This window comes from Erinaceus europaeus, chromosome 12, assembly GCF_950295315.1.
Source record: "Erinaceus europaeus chromosome 12, mEriEur2.1, whole genome shotgun sequence".
Lineage (NCBI taxonomy): Eukaryota > Metazoa > Chordata > Mammalia > Eulipotyphla > Erinaceidae > Erinaceus > Erinaceus europaeus.
The window spans coordinates 48969246-48988744 of NC_080173.1; positions in this window are offsets into that span (position 1 = coordinate 48969246).

Genomic DNA, 19499 nt, shown 5'->3' on the forward strand with positions numbered 1-19499 from the left:
GATAAGAGTTTAATAACCAACGTATATAAAGAGCTTGCCAAACTCAACAGCAAGACAACAAATAACCCCATCCAAAAATGGGGGGAGGACTTGGACAGAATATTCACCACAGAAGAGATCCAAAAGGCCGAGAAACACATGAAAAAATGCTCCAAGTCTCTGATTGTCAGAGAAATGCAAATCAAGACAACAATGAGATACCACTTCACTCCTATGAGAATGTCATACATCAGAAAAGGTAACAGCAGCAAATGCTAGAGAGGGTGTGGGGTCTAAGGAACCCTCCTACACTGCTGGTGAGAATGTCAATTGGTCCAACCTCTGTGGAGAACAGTCTGGAGAACTCTCAGAAGGCTAGAAATGTATCTACCCTATGATCCTGCAATTCCTCTCCTGGGAATATATCCTAAGGAACCCAAAACATCCATCCAAAAAGATCTGTGTACACATATGTTCTTGGCAGCACAATTTGTAATAGCCAAAACCTAGAAGCAACCCAGGTGTCCAACAACACATGGGTGGCTGAGCAAGTTGTGGTATATATACACAATGGAATACTACTCAACTATAAAAAATGGTGACTTCACTGTTTTCAGCAGAGCTTGGATGGACCTTGAAAAATTCATGTTAAGTGAAATAAGTCAGAAACAGAAGGATGAATATGGGATGATCTCACTCTCAGGCAGAAGTTGAAAAACAAGATCAGAAAAGAAAACACAAGTAGAACCTGAAATGGAATTGGCATATCACACCAAAGTAAAGACTCTGGGGTGGATGGGTGGGGAGAATACAGGTCCATGAAGGATGACAGAGGACCTGGTGGGGGTTGTATTGTTATATGGGAAACTGGGGAATGTTTGCATGTACAAACTATTGTATTTACTGTTGAATGTAAAACATTAATTCCCAATAAAGAATTAAAAAAAAAACAAGGGCAACAAAAGGGGGGATTAAAAATATAAATAATAAAAAAATTCAAAAAAAATTGCAAAATACAGAAAAAAAAAACTCCAAACAGAGCTTCAAGGCATAAAGGACACTTTGAAGGCAGTTCAGATTGAGGTAAGAGGCCTGGGAAGTAGACTTAACCAGAAGGAGAAAAAAGCACCAACAGTAAAAGACACAATCACCACATTCTGTGAATTTAATACTCTTGAAGAGGAAATGTTTAGGAAAAATGAAATACTTCTCAATAAGTTATCAGACTCCATCAGAAAGACAGACAAACATGAGAGTTATTTGGGTCTCTGAGGAAGAAGAGAAAGAGGAGTAGAGAACATAGTCAAAGAAATTTTAATAGAGAATTATCCACACCTGAGCAATGTTCAGAATATAGAAACCCAAGAATGTGAATGCACACTTAAATTTTTAAATCCTAAATGACACACAGCAAGACACAATATTGTGAAACTATACAAAACTGGGGGTCGGGCGGTAGTGCAGCAGGTTAAGTGCAGCACATGGTGCAAATCGCAAGGACCAGTGTAGGGATCCCAGTTCAAGCCCCCGGCTCCCCACCGGCAGTGGGGTCACTTCACAAGTGGTGAAGCAGGTCTGCAGGTGTCTATCTTTCTCTCCCCCTCTGTCTTCCCCTTATCTCTCCATTTCTCTCTGTCTTATCCAACAATAATAACAACAATAATAATATAATAATACCCACAACAACAATAAAACAACAAGTGCAACAAAAGGGGAAAAAAGCCTCCAGAAGCAGTGGATTCATGGTGCCAGCACTGAGCCCCAGCAAAAACCCTGGAGGCAAAAGAAAAAACTATACAAAACTAGTGACAAGGAAAAAATATTGCAGGCTTCCAGGAAAAAAAGAGAAAGTCACATACAAAGGCAGAACCATCAAGCTTTCATCAGGTGTCTCATCACAAACCCTAGAGGTAAGGAGGAAGCAGAATGGCATATTCAAAATATTAAAAGATAAGATTTGCCAGCCACAAATTCTGTATCCTGCTAAATTATCCATCACATATGAGGGAGAAATAAAGATCTTTTAAAACATTCAGAAACTGAAGAAATTTGTCACTATCAACCCTCCCTTGCAAGAACATATGAGAGGAGTCAACATGAAAAGAAGGGGCAAAGGAATCCCAACTTATAATGTGATGATCAGTAATAGAGTTGAATAGAACCAGGAACACAACAGGGAAAACCAGACACAAAAAAGGGGAGAGCAAAGTAGAGTGACACCACCGTCCAATGGTGGTGAACCAAGGTCAACTTGAAAAAGATTCTTGTAAATAGGTCTACAAAAGAAGCAAAAATAGCCCAATAAAAATGTGGGCCGAGAACTAAACAGTTTTTTTTTTAAAGAAGAGATACACATGGCCTACAGATATATGAAGAAATGCTTCACTGCACATGTCATTAGAGAAATGCAAATTAAAACTACACTGAGATAACATCTCACACCTGGGAAAATGGCTTTCATCAGCAAACTAGGAAAGGACACGTGTTGGAGAGATTATGGAGAAAAGGCAACTCTGCTTTGTTGCTGGTGGGAGTACAAACTGGTACAGCCCCTTTGGAAGACTGTATAGAGTCCTTAAAAAACTACAAACGGAATTGCCTTATGACCCAGCAATACCACTCTCAGGCATTTATCTAGTGGACACTCAAGCACTAATCAGAAGGGACATATGCACCCATTTGTTTATAGCTGCATTATTCACAATAGCCAAAAAGTGGAAGCAGCCTAAATGTCCATTAACAGATGACTGGCTAAAGAAGTTATGGAATATATATTCCATGGTATACTGCTCTGCAATTAAAAAAAAAAGATGATATTGTATACTTTGGGACAAAGTGGGTGGAACTGGAGGTGATTATGCTTAGTGAAATAAGTAAAAATATGAAAGACAACTACCAGATGGTTTCACTCATATATGAAATCTAGAGGTCTGCCAAAAAAAAAAAAAATCCAAACAAAACAAAAGCAAACAAACTATATATTTTTTTCATATTTATGAAAACTATGGTGGTTATCTTTGTGAGCTGGGAGGGTGGGGATACAGAAATTTGGGGGTAATCTTACAATTTTGTAACAAACTTTTTTTTTTTAATGTGCACACACAGTACTGTTTTATTGCTTATGAAACTCCCCCTCCCCTGCAGGTGAGGACCTTGGGGCTTGAACTTGGGTCCTTTCACATTGTGTTTTTTTTTTAAATAATTTATTTCTTTATTGGGGAATTAATGCTTTACATTCAACAGTAAATACAATAGTTTGTACATGCATAACATTCCCCAGATTCCCATTTAACAATACAACCCCACTATGTCATTCATCATCTTTCATGGACCTGTATTCTCCCCACCCACCCACCCACCCCAGAGTCTTTTACTTTGATGTAATACTCCAATTCCATTTCAGGTTCGACTTGAGTTTTCTTTTCTAATCTTGTTTTTCAACTTCGGCCTGAGAGTGAGATCATCCCATATTCATCCTTCAGTTTCTGACTTATTTCACTCAACATGATTATTTCAAGGTCCATCCAAGATCGGCTGAAAACAGTGAAGTCACCATTTTATACAGCTGAGTAGTATTCCATTGTGTATATATACCACAACTTGCTCAGCCACTCATCTGTTGTTGGACACCTGGGTTGCTTCCAGGTTTTGGCTATTACAAATTGTGCTGCCAAGAACATATGTGTACACAGATCTTTTTGGATGGATGTGTTGGGTTCCTTAGGATATATCCCCAGGAGAGGAATTGCAGGGTCATAGGGTAGGTCCATTTCTAGCCTTCTGAGAGTTCTCCAGACTGTTCTCCACAGAGGTTGGACCAATTGACATTCCCACCAGCAGTGCAGGAGGGTTCCTTAGACCCCACACCCTCTCTAGCATTTGCTGCTGTTACCTTTTCTGATGTATGACATTCTCACAGGAGTAAAGTGATATCTCATTGTTGTCTTGATTTGCATTTCTCTGACAATCAGAGACTTGGAGCATTTTTTCATGTGTTTCTCGGCCTTTTGGATCTCTTCTGTGGTGAATATTCTGTCCAAGTCCTCCCCCCATTTTTGGATGGGGTTATTTGTTGTCTTGTTGTTGAGTCTGGCAAGCTCTTTATATATGTTGGTTATTAAACTCTTATCTGATGTATAAGATAATGTAAAGATCTTCTCCCATTCTGTGAGGGGTCTCTTGGTTTGGGTAGTGGTTTCTTTTGCTGTGAAGAAGCTTTTTAATTTGATGTAGTCCCATAGGTTTATACTTGCCTTAATCTTCCTTGTAATTGGATTCGTTTCATTGAAAATGTCTTTAAAATTTATGCAGAAAAAAGTTCTGCCATTATTTTCCTCTAAGTATCTGATAGTTTCTGGTCTAACATCCAAGTCCTTGATCCACTTGGAATTTACTTTTGTATTTGGTGAAATACAGTGATTCAGTTTCATTCTTCTGCATGTTTCAACCCATTGTTTCCAACACCATTTGTTGAAGAGACTCTGCTTTCCCCATGTAATAGTCTGGGCCCCTTTGTCAAAGATTAGATGTCCATAGGTGTGGGCTCTCATTTCTGGGCTCTCAATTCTATTCCACTGGTCAGTGTGTCTATTCATGTTCCAGTACCAAGCAGTTTTGATGACAATGGCCCTATAATACAGTTTGAAATCTGGGAGTGTGATGCCTCTGGTTCTGTTCTTTTTTCTCAAGATTGTTTTGGCAATTCTAGGTCTTTTCTGGTTCCAGATAAACATTTGTAGCATTTTTTCTATTCTCCTAAAAAAATGTGCTTGGGATCTTGATGGGAATAGCATTAAATTTGTAGATGGCTCTGGGTAATATGTTCATTTTGATGATGTTAATTCTTCCAACCCATGAACATGGAATATCTTTCCACTTCTTTGTGTCGTTTTCAATTTCTTTGAGTAGTGATTCATAATTTTCAGTATACAAGTCTTTCACTTCTTTGGTTAGGTTTACTCCTAGATATTTCATTGTTTTTGTTGCTATAGGAAAAGGAACTGATTTCTGGATTTCAATTTCTTCTAACTTAGTGTTTGCATAGAGGAATGCCACTGACATTTGAATGTTAATTTTATAGCCTGACACCTTACTGTATTGCCTGATGATTTCCAAAAGCTTCTTGCTGGATTCTTTAGGTTTTTCCATGTATATTATCATGTCATCTGCAAATAAGGAGAGGTTGACTTCTTCTCTTCCAATCTGTATCCCTTTAATTCCTTGCTCCTGCCTGATTGCTATGGCAAGAACTTCCAACACTATGTTGAATAGTAATGGTGATAGTGGGCAGCCCTGTCTAGTACCTGATCTGAGTGGAAATGCTTCCAGTTTTTCACCATTGAGTATGATGTTGGCTGTAGGTTTGCTATATATAGACTCCACTCTCTTCAGGAATTTTCCATCTATTCCCATTTTTTGTAGTGTTTTGATCATAAAGGGATGTTGTATTTTGTCAAAGGCTTTCTCTGCATCTATTGATATGACCATGTGGGTTTTGGTCTTGCTTTTGTTGATGTGGTGGATCACATTGATTGATTTACGTATATTAAACCAACCTTGCATGCCTGGGATAAACCCCACTTGGACATGATGAACAATCTTTTTGATGTACTGCTGTATCCGGTTGGCTAGAATTTTGTTCAATATTTTCGCATCTATGTTCATCAGAGATATTGGTCTGTAGTTTTCTTTTTTGGTTGTGTCCCTGTCTGCTTTTGGTATCAGGGTGATGTTGGCTTCATAGAAGCTGGCAGGGAGTATTCCAGTGTCTTCAATCTTCTGGAAGACTTTTAAAAGTAGAGGTATTAGTTCTTCTTTGAAAGTTTTGTAGAATTCATTTGTAAAACCATCTGGTCCAGGACTTTTATTTTTGGGAAGATTTTTGATAACTGTTTCAATTTCATTAGCTGTCATGGGCCTGCTCATGTTATTCACTTCCTCTTTACTTAGTTTTGGAAGTTGGTAGGTATCTAGGAAATCATCCATTTCTTCCAGGTTCTCTAGCTTGGTGGCATAGAGTTGTTCATAGAAGCCTCACATGATATGTTGAATTTCTGCAGTGTCTGTTGTGATATCTCCTCTTTCATTTACTATCCAATTTATTTGGGTCTTCTCCCTTTTTTGTTTTGTGAGTCTGGCTAAAGGTTTGTCAATTTTGTTTACTCTTTCGAAGAACCAACATTTACTTTTGTTGATCTTTTGTATGGTTTTCTTATTCTCAATGTTATTTATTTCTGCCCTAAGTTTAGTGACTTCTGTCCTTCTGGTTGCTTTAGGATTACTTTGTTGTTCTTCTTGTAGGTCTTTAAGATGTGCAATCAGGCTGTTTATTTGTGCCTTTTCTTGTTTCCTAATGTGTGCTTGTATAGCTATGAACTTCCGTCTTACTACTGCCTTAGCTGTGTCCCAAATATTTTGATAGCTTGTGTCTTCATTTTCATTGAACTCTCGAAACATTTTGATTTCTTCCTTGATTTCCTCTTTGACCCAGAAGTTGTTAAGAAGTGTACTGTTGAGCTTCCACATTTTGGGACTGTTACTAATCTTTTGTTGATTGTTGTTAGCTTAATTCCACTGTGGTCTCAGAAGATGCTTGGGATGATTTCAGTGCTCTTGAATTGGCTGATGCTGTCTTTGTGGCCTAACATATGGTCTATCCTTGAGAATGATCCATGTGGATTTGAGTAAAATGTGTATTCCAGTTTCTTGGGATGAATGACTCTGAAAATGTCCAATATTTCTAGTTTATCTATCTCTTCATTTAGCTCCCTTATGTCTTTATTGATTTTCTTCCTGGATGATCTGTCAAGTTGAGATAGTGGGGTGTTGAAGTCCCCTACTATGATTGTGTTACTGTTAATATATTGCTGTAGCTCTTTCAGTAGAAGTTTGATGTATTTAGATGGCTTCTCATTGGGTGCATAGATATTAATAATTGTTAAGTCCTCTTGATTGACTGATCCTCTGAGCATTAAATAGTGTCCATTCCTATCTTTTTTAATCTTATCTATTTTAAAGTCTATCATGTCAAATATGAGAATAGCTGTTCCTGCCCTTTTTTGTGGGCCATTGGCTTGTATGATAGTTTTCCATCCTTTCACTTTAAGTCTGTGTTTGTCTTGTTGAGTTAGGTGAGTTTCCTGTAGACAACATATTGTTGGGTTGTGTTTTCTGATCCATCTTCCTACTCTGTGTCTTTTAATAGGTGAATTCAGGCCATTGACATTTATTGATATCAAAGATTGAAGATATTTTAAAGCCATTCTTGTAGAGTTTTAGAGTGTTTTGATATATGTCCTATTTGTGGTGGTCTGGTTGTTTATAGGAGACCTTTCAGAACTTCTTTCAGGGCAGGCTTGGTGATGGTTGCTTCCTTCAACTGTTGCTTGTCTGAGAAGGTTTTGATGCTTCCATCTAGTCTGAATGACAGTCTAGCAGGATATAGTATTCTTGGCTGAAAGCCTTTCTCATTGAGCACTCGATAGATATCTTGCCATTCTCTTCTGTCCTGTAGTGTTTGTATGGAGAAGTCTGCTGCTAGTCTTATGGGTTTTCCTTTGTAGGTGACTCTTTGTTTTTCTCTTGCAGCCTTGAGGATCCTTTCTTTACTCTTATTCCTTTCCAATCTAAGTATGACATGTCTTGGTGTCTTTAGGTCTGGGTTAATTCTGTTTGGGATCCTCTGGGCTTCTTGAATCTTTATGTCTTTGGTGTTGTCTAGACTAGAGAAATTTTCAGCTATTATGGCCTGGAGAATGCTTTCTTCCTCTCCTTCTCTTTCTTCCTCTGGTATGCCAATAATGCATATATTGTTTCTTTTGAAGTCGTCCCATAGGACTCTGTTGTTGTTTTCAGCATCTCTTAATCTCTTTTTGAGATCTCTTACTTCTTTTTTAGTTGTCTCTAATTCATCCTCAATCTTGCTAATTCTGTTTTCAGCCTCATAGATTCTATTCTCTCTGCCCTCTACTGCTTTCTGGAGTTCATCTATTGTTGCCCTGCTCTGATACTGTTTTAGCTTGTTCAGCTAATTGCCTTCTTAGCTCAGCGATTTCAGCTTTCAGCTCTCTAATAACCATGAGATTATTAGAATTTTCTTCCATATTCTCATTTGTTATTGCTGAATTTCTGATTACAATTTTTTCAAATTCTTTACTCACTCCTGTGATTATTTCCTTAGCTAATGTTTGGATGTTGAACTCGTTGTTTTGTGCTTCACCCTTTGGAGGACTTTTAGCTGGACTCTTGTCCTGGTTCGAGTCTCCAATATTTTTTCTTGTTGTTTTAACCATTTTATATATTATGTTATGAGTTCCCTTTATCAGTACTTTTCAAATTATTGATTACTATTGCCTGGATTGACTTTTGTCTAAGTAATTTAATTAAAGGGTTTACCGTGGTGGAAGTTAACAGTTTTTTCAATCCCTGAGTTGGAGCTCAGTGGTGTAAAAGCCTCTTTTTTTTTCTTCCCTGTAGGCTATGAGAGCCTGAGGGCTTTTAAACTATCAATAGGCTTCTTAGCTTAATCACTGACTCCTGACCAAGAGATAAAGCAGGGTGTGGCAGAGATAATCCAGTGGTTATGCAAAGAGACTTTCACAGCCCCTCAGCTATGCCACCAAGGTATAGGTCTTTTCCTGAGTTTCCCAGTTAGATCTCTGTCCCCTGGTGTCCCTCCCTGTTGCTGCTCCAGATTCTGAGGGTAGTAGCAATGGAGACTCAGAGTTGCACTTGGTGAGTCTCTGGGGAGTCCTTTCCTCCCTTCAGCTGTCCCCTTGTTGTGGAGCAGACTGGAGGTGGTGTCTCCATTGATAAACTGCTGAACTGTTAGCAGTCACTTAATCTCTCCTTAGGCCCCTCTCTCCTCTCTGTCACCAGCCATGCGTGTTTGTACTCACGGGTGATTTACTGGGTTCCTGTGGTCATTCTAGTCCTGTCTTGTTTCGGTCTGGGTGGTCTCCTTTGGTATTCCTAGTTGATCCGGGAGAGGAGAGAAAGCTATCTGCTGCTCGTAGCTCCGCCTCCAGGAGTCGAATCCTCCTAACAAACTATTAATAACAAATAAAAAGTTAAAAATCCCCAGCTGCAGGGGGAGGCTTTGCAAGTGGTGAAGCAGTGCTGCAGGTGTCTACCTTTCTCTCTTCCTCTCTATCTTCCCCTCCCTTCTCAGTTTCTGGCTGTCTCTATCCAATAAATAAATAAAGATTAAAAATTAGAGAAAAATAAGAAAGAAGAAAAAAAGAGAAAAGAAACAGCAGAAGGAACTGACAGACTGACATACAGACCTAAGTCTTTGCAAGTTTAATGGGAGCTCTGTAATAAAGATCACTCACTGTCTAAGGCCATACCACCCTTAACATGCCCGATCTCATCTGATCACTCACTGATATCCAGTATATGCCTCCAAATTAATCAGCATCATTAATTAATGGAGCATAATGGACCCATTTTATTGACTCGTTGTTTAAAGTACTTTTTCAAATTATATGCAAAAATAAGATTTAAGAGTATTAGAAAACAAATTTACTAAGCATTATAATGTGGAGTCAGGTAGTGGAGCACCCAGTAGTGGGTGAATGTGTTATAATTTTTCCCATCCGCAGAGGGAAAATTCCTCAAGTGGTGGAACAGAACAGAGCTGCAGGTAGCCCTATTTCTTCTACCCTCTACTTCTCTCTGTGTGTCCAGAAAAAAAATGTTAAGAAACAGAGGGGAAAAATGGCCACGGGGAGAAATAGAGTCCTTCTGCAGACACCGAGTCACAGCAATAACCTTTGTGGTAAAGGGGGGGGGGGGGTGATATATTGAAAATCTAAACACAAAACAATTCATATTTTTATTCTATAAGTGCCTAGTTTGGGAGGTGTATAAACCCAAAATGAGTATCATCATTGGAATGCACCTCATGCATACCCTGGAACTTTTCCATCCTTGGGATACTATTCCAGACTGAGGCGGAGTGGTGGTGCACCAGGTTAAGGGCACATATTGCCAAGCTCAAAGACTCAGGTTCAAGTCCCCGCTCCCCACCTGCAGGGGGTTCTTCTTCACGAAAGGTAAAGCAGTTCTGCAGATTTCTTTCTCTTCCTCTTGATCATCCTCTCTTAATTCCTTTCTGTCCTAATAAAAATTAGAAGAAAAAAAAAATGGCCACAAGAAGCAATGGATTCATGATGCCAGAACCTAGCCCAGTAATGACCCTGGTGGCAGTTTAAAAAATAATTTAAATTTTTAAGGATATTATTCCAAACTGCAAGTACATCTGAAATAGGTTCAAGTTTATCAATACTTTCTGCTTCTGGTTTATGGTACAAGTTAAATCTAGTTCAATATGCAATTTGGCGCCACCTACTGGCAAGGAGTATTCTCTGAAAACTAAAGAGCCATCATGTTTAACTTTATCCTAGATTTTTTATCTTACTTTTAGATCCTTGAAAAAGTAGGTTGGAAATAGGACCCCACCATATAATGAAGAAAGCACAGTCCAGGGGGCAGGAAGTGACTCATCCAGTTAAGTGCATTTCTTATCATGTGCAAGGACCTGGGTTTGAGCCCCTGCTCCCCACCTGCTGGTGGGAAGCTTCATGAGGGGAAGCAAGTATTGCAGGTCTTTTTCTCTGTGTGTCTTCCCTATCACTCCCTCCCCTTTCAATTTCTCTCTGTCATATCAAAAGAAAAAATATATAAAAAGAAAAATTGGCTGCCGGGAGCAGTGGATTCATCATACAGGAACCAAGGCCCATTGATAACACTGGTGGGGGGGAGAGGAGAAACCCATGTTATAATGATTGTTCTCCAGAGTTGTACATTTTATGAGTTATAACATAGTAAACTCATAGTAAAGGTCACCTCCTGAAATGAAAATAGAGCTGATAGACAGTGAAAATTACATTGTATACATATAGAGATTTCATTCTGTATTTGAGATATCATATTCAGGGCTTAATTTTTTAAAGTACTCATTTGCAATCTATGAACATACATCAAGACAAGTTAAACTATTTTTATTCCCTGGCCCTGAACCTACAATCATATCTTTTCCTTTTAGATACTTACATCATTTTGAAAATGAACAATTGAGAAGCTACAAAATGCACCTTTTTTCATAGCTACATTATTCATACTAGCAGCCTAAATATTCACCAACAAATGATGGGGTAAAGAAGTTATGGGTAGGGCCTGGGCAGTGTATCACCTGGCAAAATGCTCATGTTACAATGTGCAAGGACCCACCAGGTTCAAGCCTCCAGTCCCCCCCACCTGCGAGGGGAAAGCTTCACAATGCTACAGGTGTCTCTTTCTCTCTCCCTATCTCCTGTCTTACAACTCAATTTCTTTATGTCTTTATCCAAAATAATTTAAAATGAATATAATATTTTTAAAAAGTGTTATGGGATATATACCCCATATAATACTATTCTGTAATCAAAAGAGATGGCATTGTGTCCTTTGTGACAAAAGAAATGGGACTGGCAGAGATTATGTTTAGTAAAATAAGTAAAGAGGTGAAAGACAACTGAAGAAGTGAAACCACTTCAACAATAAGACAACAGCAACAAATAATCTTAATCAGCTACTAGTACTTATCCCCCCTCCCCTTGCAGTATTTTACAGTAACAGTTTGACAGTGTTTTACTATCTTAAACAGAGAGAACTTCTGAGCTCAGAATTTTGCAAGTATTTCAAAATCATACTACACAGGGTTTTTTCTCTTATAGGGTGAAAGAGGAGGCAGGTTCTTTGCAGGAAAGGTGGGCAAACAAAGAAACATAATTAGTATATACCTAACTCTCAGATGCAGCTAATAGGGGGCATGGTGTGTGTGTGTGTGTGTGTGTGTGTGTGTGTGTGTGTGTGTGTGTGTGTGTGTGTGTGTGTGTAATGACAGGCAGACTTCAAGGGTCTATAGAAAATCAAGAAGCCTGACTAAAGTATAGTCAAGACAAAGACAAGAATAAGAGACAGGCTTTTGTGAGTACTCTTGTCACTTGTAACTAGAACTGGAGAACACAGTCTTGAAAGATTTTGCCAGGCAAGCACCTTCCTCAGTCAGCTACCTGTATCCAGCCATCCCTCAGGGTGGACATGTACAAACCAGCTAAATAATGCTTCTCATTTCTAACCTTTAACTTGGCACAATTTTTGTCCCATAAGCTGTATTCTCAACACAGTTCTTACATACAGGCACTGAATTTTTATAGCCAAAATTCCTCCCAATTATAATATTAAGCACTTTAAAGCTTTTTTTATTTTTTATTATTTATTTTCCCTTTTGTTGCCCTTGTTGTTTTGTTGTTGTAGTTATTGTTGTTGTTGATGTCATCGTTGTTGGACAGGACAGAGAGAAAAATGGAGAGAGGAGAGGAAGACAGAGAGGGGGAGAGAAAGAAAGACACCTGCAGACCTGCTTCACAGCCTGTGAAGTGACTTCCCTGCAGGTGGGGATCCGGGGGCTCAAACCAGGGTCCTTATGCTGGTCCTTGCACTTTGTGCTGCACTACCACCCAACTCCCAATATTAAGCACTTTATGAATCTGACCAAGAAGTAATGTACTTCATACGCAAATTGCTTAATATTACAGTTGGAAGAAAACAAAAAAGGTATATAGCCCAATATAACAATTTTACAGACCAAGAAATTTAGGCTTCATCTAGAGAAAACCCAAGTGTCAGAATGTCAGAATAATAATGTCCTAGTGGAAAGAGCATGGTGGGCAAAAGCAGGTAAAGATTTCTCATGAGGCTATGAGAGAAAATAGTCGCGTTTCTTTCCTATGAAACTATTACGTTATGACTGCAATTTCTTGACCAAACCAAAGTTTCTTAGATCATAAAAACAAAGAAGATTGAGAGGTCAAGCTCAGGAAAGCAGAGGGGCAAATGTTCAACAAATTTACTTATTAACAACGGCAAGAGACATGTTCTGGACCTTGCAGCTCACGTTGCAGCCTAAGTCATATATGTCCATGGGTTCTCTTACTAGGAGGCTCTTGTCTATATGGTATGAAGAAAGTACCCAGAGGATCTTTTTAAAAATAATAATAATTGGGAGTCGGGCGGTAGCGCAGCGGGTTAAGCGCACGTGGTGCAAAGCACAAGGACCGACTTAAGGATCCCGGTTCGAGCCCCGGCTCCCCGCCTGCAGGGGAGTCACTTCACAGGCGGTGAAGCAGGTCTGAAGGTGTCTATCTTTCTCTCCCCCCTCTATCTTCTCCTCCTCTCTCCATTTCTCTCTGTCCTATCCAACAACGATGACATCAATAACAACAACGATAACTACAATAATAAAACAACAAGGGAAACAAAAGGGAATAAATAAAATAATAAAAAAGAAATAAAATTTTAAATAATAATAATAATTGATTAATTTTAAAAATAATAATAATTGAGTAATTCCTCTCCTGGGGATATACCCCAAGGATTCCATAATGCCCAACCAAAAAGATGTGTGTACATCTATGTTCATAGCAGCACAATTCATAATAGCTAAAACCTGGAAGGAACCCAGGTGCCCAACAGCAGATGAGTGGCTGAGAAAGCTGTGGTACATATACACAATGGAATATATGCAGCTATTAAGAACAATGAGCCCACCTTATCTGACCCATCTTGGACAGTGCTAGAAGGAATTATGTTAAGTCAGCTGAGTCAGAAAGATAAAGATGAGTATGGGATGTCCCCACTCATCAACAGAAGTTGAGAAAGAAGAACAGAAAGGGAAACTAAAAGCAGGATCTGATTAAATCGAGAGCAGGGCACCAATGTAAAAACACTGTGGTGAAGGGGAGGGTGGCCATTGGGCTTCCCGGCATGACACAGTCTTTTGATGGTGGGAGTGGTGTTTATGTACAATCCTATTAAAGTGTAAACATATAAACCATTATTTAATTAATATGAGAGGCAAAAAATTGATCATATGTCTAAAACTTCTTAAAACACAGACTGAGTCTTTTTAATACATAGGCTGTCTTTGAAAGGTTGTCTCTCCCAAAAGCCTAGACCAGGGAGAACAGAAGCAACTGGTAGCACAGCTATATACAAGATGCTGGGTATTATACTGAAAATCCTAACAAAGGGACTTTCCAAAGTTAACCCTATCACCAAATGTGATGATAACAATAACTATCCATTGTCTTCTTGAACCCTAAGACAACAGGAACCTCACATTTCCACTATATTTCCCCCAGTCCTGGAACATTAGGGTGGGGCCCACTTTTCTGCATGCTGCTCTCAATTCAAATCAAATAATATTGCATCCGCAGATCGCAACCTAATCAACACAACGAGTGCCACCCCAGCATGCTTCACTTCAGACTGTGACCAGAGACTTCAGGTGTGGAATGATAACCCTTCAGCTTCATCACTCTGGTGAGACCTTTCCTTTCATAGTATTCTCTAATTCCATTCCAGGTGGTCCACTTCCCAATAAAGTCCCCAAACCTAGGTATAGTCCAGGTCCCCTGAGATAGAGGATAGGTTCACATGTGCCCATAAACTAGGGGAAAAATATATACCTGAAAGCAGAAGTACACAAGAGCATGCAGGGAATACCCCCCCAACATTTCATCTGCACTATTCCAGTCTTTAGGTCCATAATTGTTCAACAATTTGTTTGGCTATGTATGTTAACTCTCTTTTCAGCCACCAGGTTCCGGATGCCAGCAAGATGCTGACCAGACTTCCCTGGACAGACGGCCCCATCAAAGCGTACTGGAGCTCTGCTTCCCCAGAGCCCCACCCTACTAGGGAAAGAGAGAGGCAGACCGGGAGTATGGATCGACCAGCCAACTCCCATGTTTAGTGGGGAAGCAATTACAGAAGCCAGACCTTCCACTCTCTGCAACCCACAACGACCCTGGATCCATACTCCCAGAGAGATAGACAATGGGAAGGCTATCAGGGGAGGGGAGGGGATATGGAGATCAGGTTATGGGAATTGTGCAGAATTGTACCCCTCTTATTCTATGGTTTTGTTAATGTCTCCTTTCTTAAATAAAAAAAAGAAATAATAATAATAATAATAGTGAGTATTCTACTGTCTCAGAGATGGCAGAAGACAGAAACTCTTCAAAACCTTTTCTCTTTTTTTTCCCAAAATATTTATTTATTTATTTATTCCCTTTTGTTTCCCTTGTTGTTTTATTGTTGTAGTTACTATTGTTGTTGTTATTGATGTCATCAATGTTAGATAAGACAGAGAGAAATGGAGAGAGGAGGGGAAGACAGAGAGGGGGAGAGAAAGATAGACACCTACAGACCTGCTTCACTGCCCGTGAATCGAATCCCCTGCAGGTGGGGAGCCGGGAGCTCCAATAGGATCCTTACTCCCATCCTTGCATTTTGCACCACGTGCGCTTAACCAGCTGAGCTACCGCCCAACTCTCAACACCTTTTCTCTTTAACTCCATAGACTGGCTGAATGCTCTCCAGGAAAATTAGAAAACTGATGAGTGTTTAAAGATTCTAGAACATTCAAACTCAACAAGTACACAGTCAAATCATTTAGTCATTTTCTCACAACACAAAATTGGAGGGAATGGAGAGACTGGACAGGTAATGATAGAGAAGAAAACTTCAGTTCGATATGCAGAATGGAAACTATGCAGAGAAAGCATGGAAAAGAGGACTAGGGAAAGAAGAGGGAGTGAAGGAAGACATAGTTTATGTGCTACATGGGTAGACAGTTTAAATTTTCTTTTTTAAAAAAGATCTTTTAATATTTATTTACTTATTCCCCTTTGTTGCCCTTGTTTTATTGTTGTTGTTATTGGTGTCATCATTGTTGGATAGGACAGAGTAAAATGGAGAGAGGAGGGAAAGACAGAGGGGGGGGAGAGAAAGAGAGACACCTGCAGACCTGCTTCACCGCCTGTGAAACATCTCCCCTGCAGGTGGGGAGCCGGGGGCTCGAATCAGGATCCTTACTCCGGTCCTTGCATATTGTGCCACCTGCTCTTAACCCACTGCACTACCGCCCAGCTCCCAGCAGTTTAAATATTCTTTGGTTGAAACCATTTATGGATAGAGCTAGATCCACAGGGAATGGCTTCTCAGGACTTATTAGTGAAAGATCATTTATTTTTTCTCCCAAGTAGTTGAACCTGGTAGGGTTCAAAGTAGCCAGCACCAGGCCACTGATCTAAATAATGACTCTCTACAGAGAAAGAACACAGATGATTCTGATATGACCTTCTCTGTCACCTCCTGAAACAATACCTCCTATCATCAACAACACACACACAGACATGAACAACAATCTCAAACCCAAAAGACAGAGACTATGGCTTAAAAGACAGAACACACAGAATAAGGAAACAAGGAGTCAGGCACCAAAGTAAAAACCTTGGGTTGAGGGTGAGGGTGGATGTTTGGCTTCACGGTGCATGGGGATGTGGAGGGGGGAGGATGAGATGGGACACAGTCTTTTGGTGGTAGGAATGGTGTTTATGCACACTCCTATTAATTTGTAGTCATATAAATCATTATTTAATTTATATGAGAGGGGGAAAATTGATTGAATATCTGAAACTTTTTAATGCACAGTCTTCAATATGTTGACTCTCTTAAAAGCTTAGACCAGGGAGAACAGAAGCAACCGGTGGCACAGCTATATGCAAATAATGTCAAAGGACATAAATTATGTTGGTGTTGTGTATGATACAGCAAATCCTAACAAAGGGATTTTCAAAGTTAACCCAATTGCCAAATAATATGATTATAGCAGTAACTATCTATTGCCTTCTTAAACCTTAAGACAGCGGGAGCCTCCCGCTTCCTCTATAGAGCCTATATTTCTCCAGTCCCGGGACCTCTAGGGTGGGGCTCACTGCATGCTTCTCTCAATTCATAGCAAATGATATTGCATCTGCCAATCCCAACCTAATCAACGCAACGAGCACCACCTCAGCATGCTTCACTTCAGACTTCAGGCATGGAATGTCAACCCTTCACCCTCATTACTCGAGTGAGACCTTTCCTTTCATAGAATTCTCTAATTCCATTCCAGGTGCTTCACTTCCTAACAAAGCCCCAAAACCTAGATATATACCAGGTCCCATGAGGTAGAGCATTGGTTCACATGTATCTATAAATTAGGGCAAAATATTTATACCTGAAAGTAAAAGTACACAATAGTCTACAGTGAGTCAATATGAAGTTCATAATGAAATAGTGTCTACTTAGACTTAGATACCCTCCTCACCTACTTCCTATTACAGTTATCTCACTCACTCCAAAGCTAACCTTATCAAAGCAAGGACTGCAAAACTTGAATAAGGGCAAGAGACTGGCTTACTTTAATGATGATTCTTTAGTCACTATCAGGCCACCCCATCAGCTGGGGCCCTAGTCAGGGAGTCCTGAGATTCCCAAACAGACATGATGGGCCTAGACCTCGAATAGATCCTCTCTCCATTGTTATCAATCACCTCTACCAAGAACAACAAAATATTCCCCTTTGTGGACCCCCATAGGACCTTGCCCTCAACTTGGATCAATCCTTCAGAGGATGGACTCTATGCCACACCTGAGGAAGATGGGTCCTGATATTGGGGTAGTTTGGAACGTTCCTACTGATGACCACAGAATGTGAGCTCAGATCTACAGGGCTGCAGAGGTCACATAGGCTCCTAAGCTGAATATGGGCCTCAGATCACATCAAATGGACGGAGTTTATAGTCAACAATATTTATACACCTTTCCCATATTTAGGAGCTACTGTCTTCCCTGATCCAGATTTCTGGTCCTTTTTCCAGCCATGACATCATCTCCCCAGACAATAACTTGGATCCACCTGCATATCAGATTTCAGGCGCAGGGGGAAAAAAAAACTAGTATAGTCACAGGCCCTTTAAAATATAATTAAAATATGCTTACTAGCTATCTATAAAATGGAGGACACCCCCCCCAACTCTTCATCTGTACTATTCCAGCCTTTAGGTTCATGATTAGTCAACAACTTGTTTGGCTTTATATATTAACTCTCTTTTCAGCCACCAAGTTCCAGATGCTAGCATGATGCCAACCAGACTTCCCTGGACAGACAACCCCACCAATGTGTCCTGGAGCTCCAATTCCCCACAACTCCACCCCACTAGGGAAAGAGAAAAGTAGGCTGGGAGTATGAATTGACCTGTCAATGCCCATGTTCAGTGAGGAAGCAATTATAGGAGCCAGATCTTCCACCTTCTACATCTCACAATGACCTTGGGTCCATACTCCCAGAGGGTTAAAGAATAGGAAAGCTATTAAGGAAGGGGAAGGGATACAGAGTTCTGGTGGTGGGAACTGTGTGGAGTTGTACCCCTCTTATCCTATGTTTTTGTCAGTGTTTTCTTTTTATAAATAAAATTAAATTTAAAAAAAAGAATAAGGAGACAAAAGTAACCAGTGACCCAAGTTGTTCATGAAGCAGGTGAATTCATGTTTTTTATTCACTTGTGAAATATTTATTGTCTATATACAATATACAAAACAATATGGATATACCAAAATACCACAAAGAGGCTGAACATATATCAAACTTTAGTCTTTTTCTGTACTGCCTGCCACAAAAAAAAAAAAATTATGGCAGTCCTCAACAAGTATTTTGTTTCCTTCTATTTGTACCCTGACCTAGTTCTTTTTTTTTTTTTTGAATCCTTACGCCGGTCCTTGAGCTTTGTGCCACATGCACTTAACCCATTGCACTACCACCCGACTTCCACATTTAAAATAAATAAATATTTATTTATTTATTAGAGACAAATCAAGAGGGAAGGGGGAAGTAGAGTGGTAGAGAGATAGCTTAGCATTAATAACACTGATTCACTATTCATGAAGCTCCCCCCCACCGCCTCATAGGTGGAGGCCCTGACCTAGTTCTATTTGAAAATCACATACAGAATATTTTCTAGAATGAATAGAAGAGGGCTAGGGAGATAGTATAGTGGCTATGCAAAGATTCTCATGCCTGAAGCTCCAAGGCTCCAGATTCAATCCCCAGTACTACCATAAACCAGAGCTAAGCAGAACTATGCAAAAAAAATCTAGAATTAATTAAAGATAGTGGTCCTTAGTCATTCTGTTCTCAACTATAAAGATTTATCAAGGTCAATATGGCAAATCTTCCCGTATTGATTTTCTTTTTTTAATATTTATTTATTTATTCCCTTTTGTTGCCCTTCTTTACTGTTGTACTATTATTGTTGTTGTTATTGATGTCGTTGTTATTGGATAGAATAGAGAGAAATGGAGAGAGATGGGGAAGAAAGAGACGGGGAGAGAAAGACAGTCACCTGCAAACCTGCTTCACCGCCTATGAAGCGACTTCCCCTGCAGGTGGGGAGCTGGGGGCTCTAACCTGGATCCTTATGCCGGTCCTTGCACTTTGCGCCACCTGTGTTTAACCCTCTGCGCTACTGTCCGACTCCCCCATATTCATTTTCTTACTGATTAAAAACAAGCAATATATTAATCTGAAAACTTAAAAATACTGGAAGTCTGTCCTACAAAAAAAAAAAGCATTGACAGTTGCTATAAGA